General features: G+C 34.1%; 1 pseudogene; it reads right to left on the reverse strand.

Moving 5' to 3' along the window:
* The window catches only part of LOC149575560 (leucoanthocyanidin dioxygenase-like), a 56,664-nt pseudogene extending 54,066 nt beyond the window's left edge, over positions 1-2,598 (reverse strand).
* Between the last annotated feature and the right edge of the window lie 14,278 nt (positions 2,599-16,876).

A 16,876-nucleotide genomic window follows, 5' to 3' on the forward strand; every position in this document is an offset into this window, starting at 1 on the left:
TTGTCCAAGTAATGGAGAATTAATCGCCCAAGACCATCGACTGTGCTATTGGCTGAATCAAGACATTGTTGTTCAAGTGGAATTGAATATTTAATACTAATGAATGTTATAATTTTCTCACAATGATGTATGTCGGCTTCTTTCATTAACTAATATTCAATATGCAATGAATTGCTTCTCCAAGACACTATATTACGCGGAAAATTGTACCATAGTATTAATTCCAAACTTTGTAGACTTTTCCTGTGTATGAGATGGACATTGAATCATTTTTTCGAATGGTTCACACACTTCTCTTTGCTTCCATGCTTATGCAATCTCAAAAGACATTCTAGCAAACACTTAACACACTTTCACTTTTCTATCAAACCACTGTGAAATTCCAAACATCGATGGAAATACACATTGATATTGAATTGAAGTCACACAACCTTCAAAATCTCCATGACTAACCTTCAAGTACCACATGGTATCTATGTACTTTGTAAGGATGACCTCCTCTCTGGATAAAACCAATCTTGTAGATTATATTTGTGAACTTTATTTCTAACTAGTGGTTGTTTTAAACATTAGAGTTTGGGTTGGAAAGTTTGGGTTAAGATTAGGTTGAAAATTTTTAGTACATAGAGAGAGTATTTTGAGTATGTAGTGAGAGAATGAGATCTTTAGTACAGGGAGAGAGAAAATTTTTGTACATAGAGAGAGGTGGTTTGAGTACATAGAGACAAGTAGTTTGAGTATGTAGAGAGAGGAAGCTTTTAGTATGTTGAGAGAGAAAAGTATGGGGAGAGAGAATAATCTAGAATAAGTGGGAATTAACCTCTCTCTCTCTCTATGGAATTAATTTAACTAACTCTCATGGTAACATATCTGGGTAATAGTTGGCTCTATCTAGGGACAAGGACTATGTAGGAAGTTGAATGAACCCAAAGCTAAACAAGAGCATTGCTCTATCACAAGGGCTATAGAGTCACCCAAAAAGGTGGGTAAATACATGAAAAGGGATTGAAGACACAAAAATTGGGAACATAAACAAAATAGAAGGGAGGGAAAGGCACACCAAAAACTCTTAACTAGACTATGTATAAGGTAGGTCTCCCTAGCTCCAGTGACTCAAGGTATAATCACACAAATCCATTCACTACTTAGGGAAAATAAATACCATGGCATGCTAACATATGGAAACTTTTAGATTCATGTGGACTCCAATATAAGATGGTTCCTAGAATTCTAATTCTGAGATTCCTAGCATGCTCCACCTCTCTAGAGAAAGAAACACATCCAAATAACTAGGCTTCATAAAAAATCTCAGACTTCAAAATCAACTCTGCTTCCTATGGCATGTCATTAATGACTTCATTTTCAAAGAATTGAATTATAAGATTGTCAAGTTTTTTAATGCATCTTTGATCTTCTCCTCTACTTAGCAAGCCCTCTACTTAAATTTCTAGTGATTGGTCATCATGAATTCCTGAACTCATTTCTAACACTAGACACTCTATCTTTTCTATGAGGATGATTGTGTTTGTATTCTATATGAAATTATTCCAATATGAATGCACATCCTTGTTACATTGGATCTTCCCATGACGTATTTCTTCCCCTTCTCCCATTAGTTCACTCAAAGAAGAAACAATCATTTTTTCCATTTTGGTGCACACCCCCTCTAATGAGTCTATCTAATCAAGATAATTGATCATCAATTGATATTGATGTAAGGGGAATTATTTTTAAAGAGCATCATCATCTATGCCTTCATCTTCACATTTTTCAATAATTATATCACAACACATTTCTTCAAGGCCAAGTACTTCTCTAGTGCAAGATACCATCACAATGTTTTCTTCATTGTAATCTCCACTCATGAACTTGAATGCTTCAAATTCAGGTTTCATTCACGAGGAAGAGTGAGAGCTTGATATGCCATCTTCTCTTAATTGAATCCTATCTTTAATTTCTATTTCCATCATACCTATTATTAAATTTTCATCAATGTTTTCACAAACTTGGTTCATTGATTCTCCTTGATAACCATCTTCACAAAATGGGAAAGCTTCATATTGGACACTTAAATGTAACCTTGAAAATAATTTCTTGAAAACTCATCATCTTTCTCTTGAAAATGATCTTCTATTGTTGTGATGATCATAGAACTTTTTGAAAACTCTACAACATCCTCAAAAGTAAAGATTTCAATCTCAGGAGTTAATAGATATGTCTACAAGATTCCACTTGAGGTTATTTCTTCATCATTTTAATGGTAGAAGATTGTGAAAAATATTCTAAATAATCAACTTCAGCAATAGAGTTCTCATCATTAATGATTAGGGGTGAATGAATAGGAAATACTTCTCCATAGAGGAAGTCATCGTCTGAAGCATTGAGGCACCAAAAAGGGATAAAAGTAGTATGAAATTCACCTTGATCCACATTTCCCTCATCTTTAATTATATATTGTGTAGTTCCTTCAATAACATTTGATATTTCTTTTTCTTTCTCATTAGGATTGAGATGATTGTATATCTTCTCCTGGGTTTTGAAATAGTCACAGTGATGCCTTGATACATTAGCAAACTCTTCTTCTCCTATAGACCCCATTTCTCGACCCTCTCCTTGATTAGACATAGAATCCCTGTCTTCTTTAATGCATGAAGATCTAGATGAGTCCTTTCTAACATTTGGATTGAGAGACATTTGGTTACCAAGAGAATAATTATTAAATGGGTCTTCTTTCTCAAGCTCTTTCAGTGTTTGAAGTGAAGAAGGATGTACTTTATGAGGATCTAGGTGTACAATACCATATAAGCATTTTAAAAATTCAACCTGATTAGGATCAATGGAAGTGTTATTTTGATGAGCGATAGGTGCAGGTGTTGGGCTACTTTTCTTACCACCATTATCCATCCTTGATTCACATAAATCATTTTTATGATCAAGCTCTTCCTTATAATAGCATGTGGAACTTCTTTCTGAAAATGACTTGGGCTTGTAAGAGAAAAATTGATTATCTTTACCATCTTCTTCATCTATGCAAGGTTCAGAGCAAAGATGGATGGATCTTTTTTTAATCTATTTTTTTTCCACCATAGAAACTCTTTAGGAAGCTACCTCATTTAGGATCAATGAAAATTTGATTTTGTTGAGAGACAGGTGGATGAGAGACATTTCCATTATTCTTCATTGCTGATTTAGATGAAAGGAATTTTTCAACAAGGCCTTTTTTATCTTTATATGTTGAACCTTTTGCTAAAAATTATTCTTGATCATGAGAAATAAAATCATAATCTTTCCCATCATCTTCTTCAATCTTTTGAAAAATTTGCAGCAAGCAAGGATGAACCATTCGAGGACCTAGCCTCCTGCCACCACGAAAATTCTTCAAGAATTCAACTTGTAGAGGTTCATTAAGAATGTATTTTTTGGGGTATGAAAAATATTCCTCATCCCTATCACTGTCACTATTAGTTTCTACTTTCCCTTTGTACAAAACCATGTTTTGAATTTGAACCTCATATAGAGTCACCACCGTTCAATCTTCTAAATAGAGTCACAAACCTTCATTCTAGGGTGAAGGTACCTTTATCATCCAACTTATTGATTATTATTTACTTGACCTTAGATGTGACCAAGATTTTGCATGTTCCCTCTTGGAATAACAACTATTCTTTCAATGACTACAGTTTCTTGCCCAATAGGAGCTCTTCACAAAATTTTCTCGAATTCTTCTTCTTCTTCTAGAAATCGATTTACTTGATGATATTGCTAAGCACTTTGTCTACACCTCTAGGCTAGAGTGTTCAAATTTGAAATAATATCTTCTTGGATGTCTTGGAAACCTAGATTCAGTTGGAGAATTGGAAGCACTTTCTCATGCGGCAAGACCATCTTGCTTCATCAGGTGACTAACTATTCTTTTTTGTTCATATCCATAGAAAAGTCGCCAAAAATCTATTGGTAAACAGATTTATCACTATGATAGTTACTTCTAAAACTGACCCTATTCACCCTATGAATAATGACAAATGTGCCAACAGTTTGAGAGATTGAAACTTATAATTACTAGATTACTTGTATCTTCCTCTGTGTTTGAGAGGGGTAGCTCCCTCATAGGATAAATTTTTGATTTTTCAAATAAAGATGATTAAAACTTAGAATATAGAAATGAAACTATTGATGATGAATGCACCACATGACTTCAATGTTTCCATAAAATTGATGTAGACTGCTAATGAAAACAAACAAGAACTACACTTCAGAGCTATCATCAACACAATGCTAATTTAGTGATTCATGAATATTTACACCATACTATAAAAATATTCATACCGAGAATCAACACTTCAACAATTCAGATTTAGTAGAAAAGAGAATGCAAAATTTGTACTTTCTTTTATTTCTTAGCACTAAGAACATAAGAAAGGACTGATTACAAGAACAACAATTGTACTCACTTTCCAAAAATTGCCTCGATATCAAAACATAAGTGTGCCCTATTTTCAAGCCCAAAATGTCCCTATTACATGCACTATTCTTGAATTTATATGGCATTCTAGCTTAACTAACTTATCGAGTTCATAACCACTCAAAAAGTTAGAGTTTTGAATTTGGAATGCATTTAAAAACTAACTCTAACTCTAACTCATATGAATAAAAACTCTAGATCTTAACTCTAGTTACAATAAGTGACATGGCCACTTTTTGCCTACAAAAAAAGACCAAAATGCAGATTGTATTGAGGTATCCTTCCATCTTCATCTTCTTCCTTTGTTTATCATCATTTCACCCCTTGAATAGTTGAAAGCACTATAAGATAGTCGTGATTCCAATATCCCTTTTTTTTTGTAGTTTTCTTCACCAATATGCTTCCTTTATATTGGTACAACCAACTCACTATCTAAGCTACGTATTGAAACACGTGTTTTGAAATTGATGAAGTAACAAAACTACCTCACACACACTACAAGGTCTTTAATCAATAGTGAGTATAAAGACCAGGTTGGTGATGTTTAGATTTGATACTTCTTATATGGCACTCACTTGCAGCATTCTGACAAATAATTCACATGGATCTTGTAAAAGATTACTACCCATGGGTTCTTATTATCTTGAACAATCAATGATACACACCTTTGAATGAAATAACACCAACAACACCATGTTGAACCTTTGGATTTATAAATTGCACGATCATGATATTTAGATATCTTTGCATACTTGTTGAATTTGTGCACACATGAATGGGGGTGGTCTTCATGGTTTTAGTTGATGAAGGCATTATTCTAAATAGTTGGAATTATTTGTCTATGCTTGCATATGGGGTTTACATATGTACTAATTACCCCTTTATTTTATATATATATATATCCTGAACTTCTAGAAAATGGTGAAATTCTTAGTGGCACATGCTAAGCACCTATCATGTATCACCAGGACACCATATATGTATGGAGAATAGCTTAGAGACATTATTCATATAGTTCACATGTGTTGCACATGTTCTCGCATTGTGTATGTATGCTCATTGATCATGAATATCAAATTAGTGACTTGTAACTATGACATTCAATCACATAACTCATGCACATCATGTCATTTATTGGCTTTCTATTTACTCCATTTTTCACCTTGATAAGCATTGATGAACAATTGAATTCATCAAATCAAAATTTAAGTAAATGGTGCTAAGGGATGTGAAGCGTGGCTTTTGATGGACCACCATGCACAAGAAAAGGTTTTTAAATCCTTGTCATCAACCAAAGTGTATTGGTAATTATTGCCAATCAACTATTTACTCTCATCTAACCATGTTTAATTTCTTTTATATTGGTGATCAGCGTACATTCATTCATCATAGAACTCTAAGTTATAATCAAGAGGCAATTAATCCATGGGGCATTATGAAAAACAATTCACATGCTTGTCTATATTTGACAAAGGCATTATCATATTAGGCTCCTACACCTACTATTTACATTTGTTGTTGCATATTCAGAAGGCATTTCTTCTTGTGTGTCATTGCACATGGGATGGAATTTTATGAAACCATTCACTCAAACCTACTTCTTGCACTTAGTGTCTTGACTCTTACACTACTACTACCAAATAGTTCATGTGCTTGGTCTAAGTGTGCATGGAACAGTTGGGAATTCAGCTCCTACACCTATCACTCAGATTTGTAGGAGGAAAATTGTTCTTGGGGATGGCCTCACACCCATGACTACATTATATTGAGGACAAAATGTCAAACAATTCATGTTCCTTGTCTGGCTTCAGCAGTTGGATTTGATGCACGATGTTTGCTTCATTGTATTAGCATTAAAACACCTTCCTCACATAGATTGTCCAAGTCATGGAGAATTAATTGCCCAAGACCATTGACTGTGCTATTGGCTAAATCAAGACATTTTTGTTCAGGTGGAACTTAATATTTAATACATATGATTCATTGTAGACAACTATTATCATTTTCTCACAATGATGCATCTTGGCTTCTTTCATTAACTGATATTTAGTATGCAATGGATTTCTTCTCCAAGACACTGTGCCGCATGTCAGCTTGCACCATAGTATCAATTCCAAACTTTGCAGACTTTTCCTGCATACAATATGGACATTGAATCATTTTTTCAAATGGTTCACACACTTGTCTATGCTTCCATGCTTATACAATCTCAGAAGACATTCTAGCAAACATTTTGCATGCTTTCACTTTTCTATCAAACTATTGTGAAATTCCAAGCATTGGTGGAAATACACATTGATATTAAATGGAAGTCACACAACCTTCAAAATCTCCATGACTGACCTACAAGTGAAAAATGGTACCTATATACTTTGTAAGGATGAACTCCTCTCTAGATAAAACCAATCTTGTAGATTATATCTATGAACATTATTTCTAGCCACTGGTCATTTTAAAAGTTGGAGTTTTGGTAGGAAAGTTCGGGTTAAGCTTAGGTTGAAAATTTTTAGTACATAGAGAGAGTATTTTGAGTATGTAGTGAGAGAATGAGATCTTTAGCATGGGGAGAGAGAAGATTATAGTAAATAGAGCGAGGTGGTTTGAGTACGTAGAGAGAGGTAGTTTGAGTACGGGGAGAGAGGAAGTTTTTAGTACGTGGAGAGAGAAAAGTATGGGCAGAAAGAAGATTTTATAATAGGTGGGAATTAACCTCTCTCTCTATAATTAATCTAACTAACTCTTATAGTAGCATATCTGGATAACAAATATTCACTATATTTTCATGAACAAAAAAATATGTTTGATTTTTTTTTGTCTTTAGTACATTTTTGTCTCCAGATTAGCCAATGCCTTTAGAATGCAATCATGTGCTGATAATAAGACACCTTGTTAGACATTGAACTTTTTTAGTTACATTTAGATCACATTGGTACACTCATTATTAAAGGGTAGGCACTAATGACACTGTTAAGTAGCAAGTAATTAATTTTTAGCAACAATTTGCATAGTTGGTTGCATAATGATTATACAAATTTAATGGTCAATTTATCTTTGATCATATTTTTGAATAAAATTAGGAGGAATGTTTTTAGAAAGAAAATTGAAGACAATAAAAATGGGAGAGGAACAAATTTGTGAAGTAGCATAGTGTTTTGTCAGTGATTCTTCTTTGTTGTTCTCATATTAATTCATTGTATAGTTTAATTCGATCAAAACTTATCATTTTCCTATAATTGAAAGATTTCACAGGGACATATTAATTGTTTAAATTTAAGTAGAAAATGTAGTTAAGTTTATGTAGTTGTATGGAGACATTGAGCAGGGAGGGTAGAAGTAGGTAGGTATTAGTCAATTGAAGGACCTAGCATTCATTGTAAATGTTTTTTGGGGACATAGTGAGAGATTTAAGCAGTCATAGGATTGTATTAATTTTTTATGTCATGTTTTATTTAAGGGATTTGAATTATGTTCATTATCATTTTTGTTCTATAAAAAGATTAGGTATAAAAACTATTAAGTCTGTGTATGTGTATATAATTAAAGTGTAAAAATTAGATAAGAATAAGAAGATGAGAAAGTAAATCATAAATTTTATTACTCTAAAAGTATAGAACTTATGAGAACACTTTGTAAATTATTGAGATGGTGGTCAAGAATCTAGATATTGCAGGATGGGACTCAATATGTGGGTTTTGTCTTGTTTGAGGATTATATGGAATGACATGTGAATGATCACATCTTGTTTCCTTATATTCAAGAGGGATTTTCCTTATTTGGTGAAAGTAGCTATAATTCCATTTCAACTAGATGGCTCATCTTCATCATACATCTAATTATGTGCTTTAAAAGTAAAAGACAATTTCTGCCTAGAATCGATATTAGGAAATTATACAATTAAGAATGAGTCATAAGTATCATAGACATTTGTAAGATAATTATATGTGTAACTATTTTTCCTATTTTTATAGATGATTTTTTTTTTTCATTACAGATAATGAAGTGACAAAATTGTTTGGAAAATTTATCATACTTTCAAGAAATTTTGAAGGATTTTAAGTACATTGTTGTAGGTAATAATTCATAAGGAACATGGTTTGAAACATCTTTGTCTACATTTCTTAATTGATATTCTATATATAGAATGTGAGCTTCAATTTAAGAATAGAAGAAAAGATGATCAAGTGGTGTATGTCCTCTACATCCTCAACAAGATAGAGGATAATGAATGTGTTATATTACCTTTTTTATGATTAATATGTTAAAAATGTAAATTATTTTACTAATTGGCATGTCTATAGGGAAAACTCATCAAGTACATTTTTGTTTTATTAGATTGGACTAAACTAAATTTAAAGAAAGAAGAAATATTTAACATGTGACTAATTAAAATAAAGCTTGACATAAGCAATAATATTTGATATCACATTATACAATGTCATCTTACAAAAAAATGGCGAACTGCGGTGCACAAGCGAAAAAAAGTAGAGCAATTTTTTGGGAAAAAAAGTCAAAACCCCAGACCATGGCAGGGAAAAGGCAGAAACCCATGGATGAATCTGAAAAATTGCATTAAATCTAGACCCTCAAACAAGAAGTGGAGGCACAATGACTTTAAAGTGCAAACGAAGAACAACTTCTCAATTCTAGAAAAGCTAGAGGATCCCAAGGAATAAACTTGGCACATTTGGCATTTGGCTACCGATCAACCTAAAGAATCTAATAGATGGTCCCTATCTTTGGATATTTCTGAAGCTACTTCCTCTCTCATTAATCCAAGCTCTTTAGGTTATTTGTGATCTCAGCCTTTCTTCACAATTGAGAAGTTGGAAAATCAATTCAAGGTTTTTAACCTAAGTATGCTCAGCCGTTCAATTGCAAAACCCTTCCACCTATAGTTGGACTAGATTTGGTAGTGACTCCTGCTATGCCACCCTCTATTAGGGTTAAGCCTAATGCATTTCATGCTAAAACATATAGGTGCTCATATGTTTCCCCCCACTGTAGGTCTGTGGCCAAGAGCTCTATAATTTCATAAAATCCTATTGGTGCTTGAGATCCTCAGGAGTCCCCCAAAACTGTGGATAAACCCATCCACATTTCCAATATAGAAATTGAAGATCTATGGAATGAATGTCAAAAAGTTGGAGTTTTTGCAATATGGAATGGCCCAAAGAAAGATCTTGATCTTCTTGCTTACTGGTTAGAAGATAATTGTGAAGAATAGGTAAGTATTTCTCACTTTTAGAAAAGAATCTTTTATTTGAGATGTTTGGATGAATCCATAAAAGAAGAGTTTATTTCTATTTCTAAATGTTTTTTCAATAGGTATGTGGTTAATTTTGTAGAGTGGAGTCCAAATTTTAGATTAGAGGGGATAGATATCATGTGTCCTGGATGGTACAACATTCAGTCTTTACCACTAGAGCTGATCCAAATCAAGATCCTTAGATCAATAAGGTCAGTAGTGGGAGACCTGATAGGCATTGATTCCTCATTTTAGTACTATAATAATGTGAAACTACTCATCAGAACCAATCTTAATCAACCAATTCAAACACATAGGAAGATTATAACTAACAAAGGATCCTATGACATTAATCTTCAAACATATGAAGGGGAAATATCAAAAATCGTTAAGTTCGATGAGATTAGGAAAATCAAATTTAGAACCTTGCCACTTACTTCAAACTTTCCCATCAAGTTCCCATGGATCAAATTTTAGAAAAAGAAATTGAGGATTAGCTTTGTAGATCAAAAGACACTTTCATAGCATAAGTAGGAAGAGGAAAGACCTCTCGAGTTGGAGGAGGAAAGAAATATCACGGAGAATAATAAGATTAATCTAGAAGCCAAAACAAGACTCAAATAATAATAGTGGTGGAATTTGAGAAGAATCCAAACACGTCTCAAAAGAATAAGTCAAAAACAAAATAGAGGTTGAAGAGAAGGAATGTAGACAAAAAGAGTCATATAGAGCAAAATAGTGTGTCAAAAGAAAATAAAGATGCAAAAGACTATGAGATAAAATTGCAAAGTACTCAAGAGCAATCTAAATCTAAGAAGAGGGGAGTGAATCTATTTAATTACAAGCAACAAGATTTAGAGACTCCACTTAGCAAGGTACAAATGGACAATGACCAAAATGGCACAGGGAAGGAAGCTCCAGATCTTAAGGAAATATCTAATCAGCAATCCAATGAAGAAGGGACTAGTCAAAAGATCATAGAAGATATTGAGAAATCCTTATTATTTGAATTAAAGCCAAGTAATGGAGGAAATCATAAAGATTTGGAGGAGGAATTCAAAAGGGAGTAGAATCAAGTACATGTTTTAGAGGAGAGAAACATAACTCCAATCAGAAAGGAATGGAATAAATCTAAGTTTTGGCAAACTCCAACAGAATGTGGTGGGTCACCTTTTACTCCAGATGACCAACGGAATGATGAAGAACATAGTACAAAGACAATAGAAAGGTCCCTAGAAAATAATTTCTAGAATTTTCTTAATAAGGATAGTGTTGTGGACCCAGAAGTGGCACTTCAAATATCAAAAGATGAGTTTCTTGAGCAACTTACTGAGGAACTTGTTCAAGTATTTTGTCAGGTGAGAACACTAGTATTGGTACAGAAGCTAAGAAGGAGGAATTGATGTAGAGAATTCTTAAACTTGGTGGTAGCAATTACACATATGATGACCTAATGTGTGATTTACAGAAGATTGAAGAAGAGGATAGCAAGTAGGGTCATATTTATTCATAGCAAGAAGGAAAAGGGTTTGCTCAGATTGACAAAGAAAAATTGTATTCAGAAGATAATGATCAGCATGGCATAATAAATTAGATTATTAAAGAACTTGAATTTGATGAAACATAAGGAAAGGAATGTGAGAAAATCATAAGTGCTCAAAATAATATGGAGCATCTAGGGATATAGATGAATCGGGAAGGACTAAGCTCACCCAAATATGGGAGAGTAAAAGGTAAAAGAGGTAGAAGGTCTTTGAAAGAACTTAGGGAAGTAGATGGACTCAGCAGGGAATAGCAGAAGATAGATCATCTACTTAATAATGGGAAGGAGAAGAGCCATCCCAAGGAACCATGAGGATTACTACTCGGAATTCTAGGGGCTTAAGATTCAGATATAATTTTAGTACATGAAGCAAAGTTAAGCAAGGCAGAAGGAATGAACCTAAAAAAGATGGTTGGTTTCTGGAGCTCCACATTTCAAGAATCAATAGGTGCATCTAGGGGTCTAGGTATCCTTTGGAACCTTAGGAAATTTTCTATAGATCTCCTTGATAGTAGTAATAAGTGGATCAGCATTAGGGTTCAGAGACTGAAATCCAATCTTCAAATCTCGTTAATTAATGTATATGGACCAATTAGTAATTTAGGAAAGAAAATGGTTTGGGATGAAATCAATTTTTTTATGAATAATCATAAGGATGATCCTTGTCTAGTAGGTGGTGATTTTAATATTGTCTTGAATTTAGCTGAAAAAGTAGGTGGCATTCACCATCTCTCGCAATCCTCTTTGGACTTCAAAGAATGGTGTGATAGACATAACTTGATTGATATTTCAATTAATAATGGGGTATACACTTGGAATAATGGGAGGAAAGATTTTGCATATATAGCGGAAAAATTAGATAGGTTTCTCTTTAAAGGAAATTTGGATGGGAATAATTGTAACATTCATTCTACCATTTTGCCAATTGCTAGGTCAGATCACTTTCTAGTTAGACTGGAATTTGCAAAGCCATCGAAACCAACCAGAAACCCATTTAAATGTGAAAAAATGTGGTTTTTAGATCCTAATTTTATGGAAAAAAATAAAAGAATGGTGGAATCAAGATAGTTTCAAAGGTTCCAAGATGTTTTTTTTTGTTTCAAAAATGAAGATGATGAAAGAACAGATCCTTAAATGGAATAAAGAACATTTTAATAATATCTTTAAAGAAAAATTATATATAGAAGACAAACTAAAGATTTTAAATTTGAAAGTAATTAAGAAATGCATGAATAATTAACAATATTTTCTAGAAAAAGATTTACTCACCATATAGGAGGTCATATTATCCAAAGAGGAAATATTTTGGAGACAAAAATTCAGGGAGAATTGTTTAGACGAAGGTGACTGGAACACAAAATTCTTTCACAATTCCACCTTATACAACAAATCGAAGAACAAAATTATTGGTATTAGAAATTAGATGGGATTCCTTATTGAGAATCCAAGTAGAAAGCAAACACCTTGGTGACACACTATCAGGGGATTCTAAACAACCTTGAAGGGTCTAACATGGAGGTGCAAGCTAATTTACTCAAAGTTATTCCAAAATTAGTCACTCCTGAGGATAACAAATTCCTAAATAGAGCCATTACTTTGGAAGAAGTTGCAGAGGTGGTTTTCAATATGAATCCTGATAAATCTCCAAGCCTAGATGGTTTTATGGCTTTCTTCTATAAAAAAGGCTAGGATATTATCAAAGAAGACCTATCAAAAGCCATTGAAGCCTCAAGGAATGGCGGAGCACTATTATCAGAAATTAATTATTCTTTTCTAACTTTGATCCCCAAAAAACCTAATCTAGAAACCACTTGGGATTATAGACCTATTTCTCTTTGCAACACAATTTATAAGATCTTTTCCAAGATCTCAGCAAATAGACTCAAGAATCTGCTCCCAAAAATTATCTCTGAGGAACAAACAGGTTTTGTTCTAGGTAGATCTATTCTCGATGGCATCCTCACTATTCAAGAAACTATTCATTCTACCTCTAAACACAAAGAGCCTAGTATGATCATGAAACTTGATATTCAAAAAGCCTATGCCATGGTTGATTGGAGATTCCTCTATAAGGTACTGGAAATGTTTGGTTTCTCGCATCACTGGATAAATCTCATTTTCAAATTTATCTCCACCCCCAAAATTTTAGTCCTAATTAATGGGGTCCACCTAAAGGCTTTTTTGAAATTTCTATGGGTATCAGGAAAGGTGATCCTCTATCCCCTTCCCTCTTCATCATTATGGCAGAAGCCTTTGGGAGAGTGGTGACAGATGCTTACAATATTCAGAAAATCACTGGTATTACAATGGGTAGAAATTTGCCCAATATCACTCATCAACAATATGTTGATGATACTATCCTATTGGACAAAAGCATAGTCAAAGAAGCCTTGAATTTAAAATCTATTATCAATGCCTATATGATAGCATCTGATTAGAAAGTAAACGAGGACAAATCTGAGATCTATTTCTTAAACACTAATAAAGAAGTAGAAGATCAAATCTGCAAGGTGATGGGTTTCAAGAAAGGTCAGTTTCCTTATAAATATTTGGGCATTGCTTTGGAAAAGGGCTCTAAATCCAACAAGATATGGTAGAACACCATCGAAAAAGTCGATGCTAGGATTAGGAGCTAGAAAGATAAATGGCTCTCTAAGGCCAGAAAAAGCATAAAAATTAAATCCAATTTATTAGCCATTCCTACTTTTCCGCTCTCATGTCTTCCTATTTCTAAGAGTTCATTGGGAAAATTAGAATCGAAGCTTAGGAATTTCCTTTGGAAGGATTTTAAAGAAGATAAAAAACTAGCTCTTATTAAATAGGATAATATATGCAAACCCAAGGAGTTGGGTGGTCTTGGGATTAAGAATCTTCAATGGCAAAATGAAGCCTTAGGTGCCAAACTTGTCTGGCCTTTGTCTAAAGAAAGAGACCATAAATGGGCTAAGATATTATACAATAAATATCTCAATGTGGATGACCCTTTGTCAATCTTTAGAATGAGGAACCTACCTAGGGGATCTGAAAGCTAGAATTTCATGACAAAGTGTCATCACATTATAAGCAAATTTCTAACATGGGATGAAGGATTGGGTGACGAGGCCTTATTTTGGGAGGATTCTTGGGATGGTTTCCCCTCGATAGTATCTAGACCCTTTCCTACGAACCTAAAAAAAAAATTAGTTTCTATTTGGGGAGACAAAGTAAGAGACTATAAGATCAAAATCTTCTGAATAGGATTAGCCAAATGGGTGTGGAAATCTTTGGATGGGGTTGAGGTAGACTCCAAGGTAAGAGAGGCCTATGAAATATTTTGATGGACAAGAGGTTTAAGAAAATTGAGAGAAAAGATGAACTTAGTTGGAAAGCATCAAAGGATGGTAAATATAGTGTCAAAAATGGGTACAATACCCTGATACATTCACAGAGATGGGACCATATAGAAATTCCTCTCAATCTATGCTAGGGTGGCGCATGTCTGCCTATGGTGGGTTTCTTTCTATGGTCGGCTTCTCAAAATAACATCTTGACGGAAGATAGATTGCACAAATTTGGCTTTCAAGGTCCTTCCAGGTGTGTTTTATGTAAACATAATATCAAGGATGTGGACCACTTACTCTATAGATGTCCATTTTCCCAATCCTATTGGGAATGGCTAAAATTAAGGTTAGGTTGGTCCTCCCCTTTGTCAAAATACTTTTTTGACCTCCTAAAAGGTTGGCCTACCAATATGATAAAGGGTATCTATAACAATCTTTGTAACATATGCCCGACTATTGTATCTTGGGAAATCTGGAAGGAGAGAAACAGATGCATTTTTTGAGACATCAAAATGAAACTAGAAGGTTTATTACTAAAAATAGAAGCTAGCATTGTGGAAGTAACCAACTCACATCTCAAAAAGGTTAGGATAGAGGAAGGCTTCTTTTCCTCTTGGGATGGACTCATGAAGAAAAATTGGAGTAATCTGATCAACCCGCCTCTAGTATATACCAAGAACAGCAAGAAGGCATGGTCCCCTCCCCCACATGGATGGTATAAACTCAATTTTGACAGAGCAGCTAGAGGAAATCCGAGAACGGTGGGTATTGGTTGTATCATAAATGATGATTTAGACAATTGGATTGCTAAAAAGCCTTGTCGATTCGGCCTACAACTAATAATTTGGCAAAAATAGAAGCTTTGGGAATAGGTCTCCTTCTATGCCTTGAGTTAGGATCGACAAAAGTCATTATAGAAAGTGATTCTCAGATCATCCTCAATGCAATTAGGAAACAAGCCACCCCAAATTAGGTACTAAACTCAAAACTTAGTGATGTTCTTACGCTTGACGACCAACTTGCTGATTCCAGGATATGCCATATATTCCTAGAAGGAAATTAGAAGGGAGACGCATTAGCAAATAAAGGAGCAGATGGTGTAAATCTTTAGATTATTAAAGGATTTTAGTATATACTTTCTTTGAGTTTTTCATGGCCCTAGGATTTATGAGAAACCCTCTCCTTATTTGTTACTTTATTCTATTAATTGGTCAGTTTGGCTTAGGACATAGTATTATGGATTTATATGTCTCTAGAAAAGAACCATTATGTTATAAAATGTTAGACTGCCTATAGATTTTTGCATAGTGTTTTTTAATGGTCTGCCACCTAAGAAAATCATTGTGAAAGGTGGGAACCTTTTACTTTGAATGTCTAAGTGGTCTAATTATTATTTAAGGATTTAGCTTAACCAGCTTACCTATATGTGTTTAACCCATGCTTCAGCCCGCTGGCATCATCATAGCATGAGGTCATGCTAGTAGACTTCAAGATCTTATAGCTTTGATTTTTTATTCTACCATGTCACTATCAAGACTTGCAGTTATCTCTATCCTCTTTTGAAATGGATTCCAATGTTTATGTCCTCCACACATCAGAGGCCCACACCATGGCATTTTGTGATAATGTTAAGCCAAAGTGGTGGAGTAGAATTCTGATCCTTGTGGATGACATGGCCAAGATAGCCATGAGCAAAGCCATTAGAGAAGGTGTCTTCGACTATAGCTACAGTTGGAGGAAAAATAGTGACATAATCGATTCTTTTATTAGATATATGACAAGAGCAAGGGTGGAACTGGGAGCAATCATCCAACTTTGTTGCAACATGTTCAATCCAATATGGAGGAAGGGGCTTGAAAAGGAAGTTAGAAGCATTGATGACAAAGTTCAGATCCTATTGCTAGAGAAATACATGGAGCTTCCACCAGGGTCTCTAGATCTAGAGGTCGCTTTTCAATGTCCCTCTCTAATTGTCTATGAGAATTATGCATAGATATAGGGAGCCTAAGATGGAGGCTAGTATCTATTTCCTACTTGGATGGATGGGAATTGTGGAAGACGAGAAAAAATCTTGGCTAATAAATTATCTCAATTCCTTCAATGCTTACATTGAACCCCACTTTGAGAATTTGGATGCCCTAACTTTTTGTATGTCGAACACAGAGAAGATAAGTAGGGCAAAGTTTGTTTTTGAATTCTCCCAAATTTTCAAGTGGAAAACCCCAATGAAGTATCTGAGGTCATAATGGCTTATAGAAAATAAGGATATTAGTGTACTAGGTCATATAGCTTTTTGTGGATGAAAA

The sequence above is a fragment of the Cupressus sempervirens genome, chromosome 2, assembly GCF_028749045.1.
Source record: "Cupressus sempervirens isolate cs-2001-9-10 chromosome 2, ASM2874904v1, whole genome shotgun sequence".
NCBI lineage: Eukaryota > Viridiplantae > Streptophyta > Pinopsida > Cupressales > Cupressaceae > Cupressus > Cupressus sempervirens.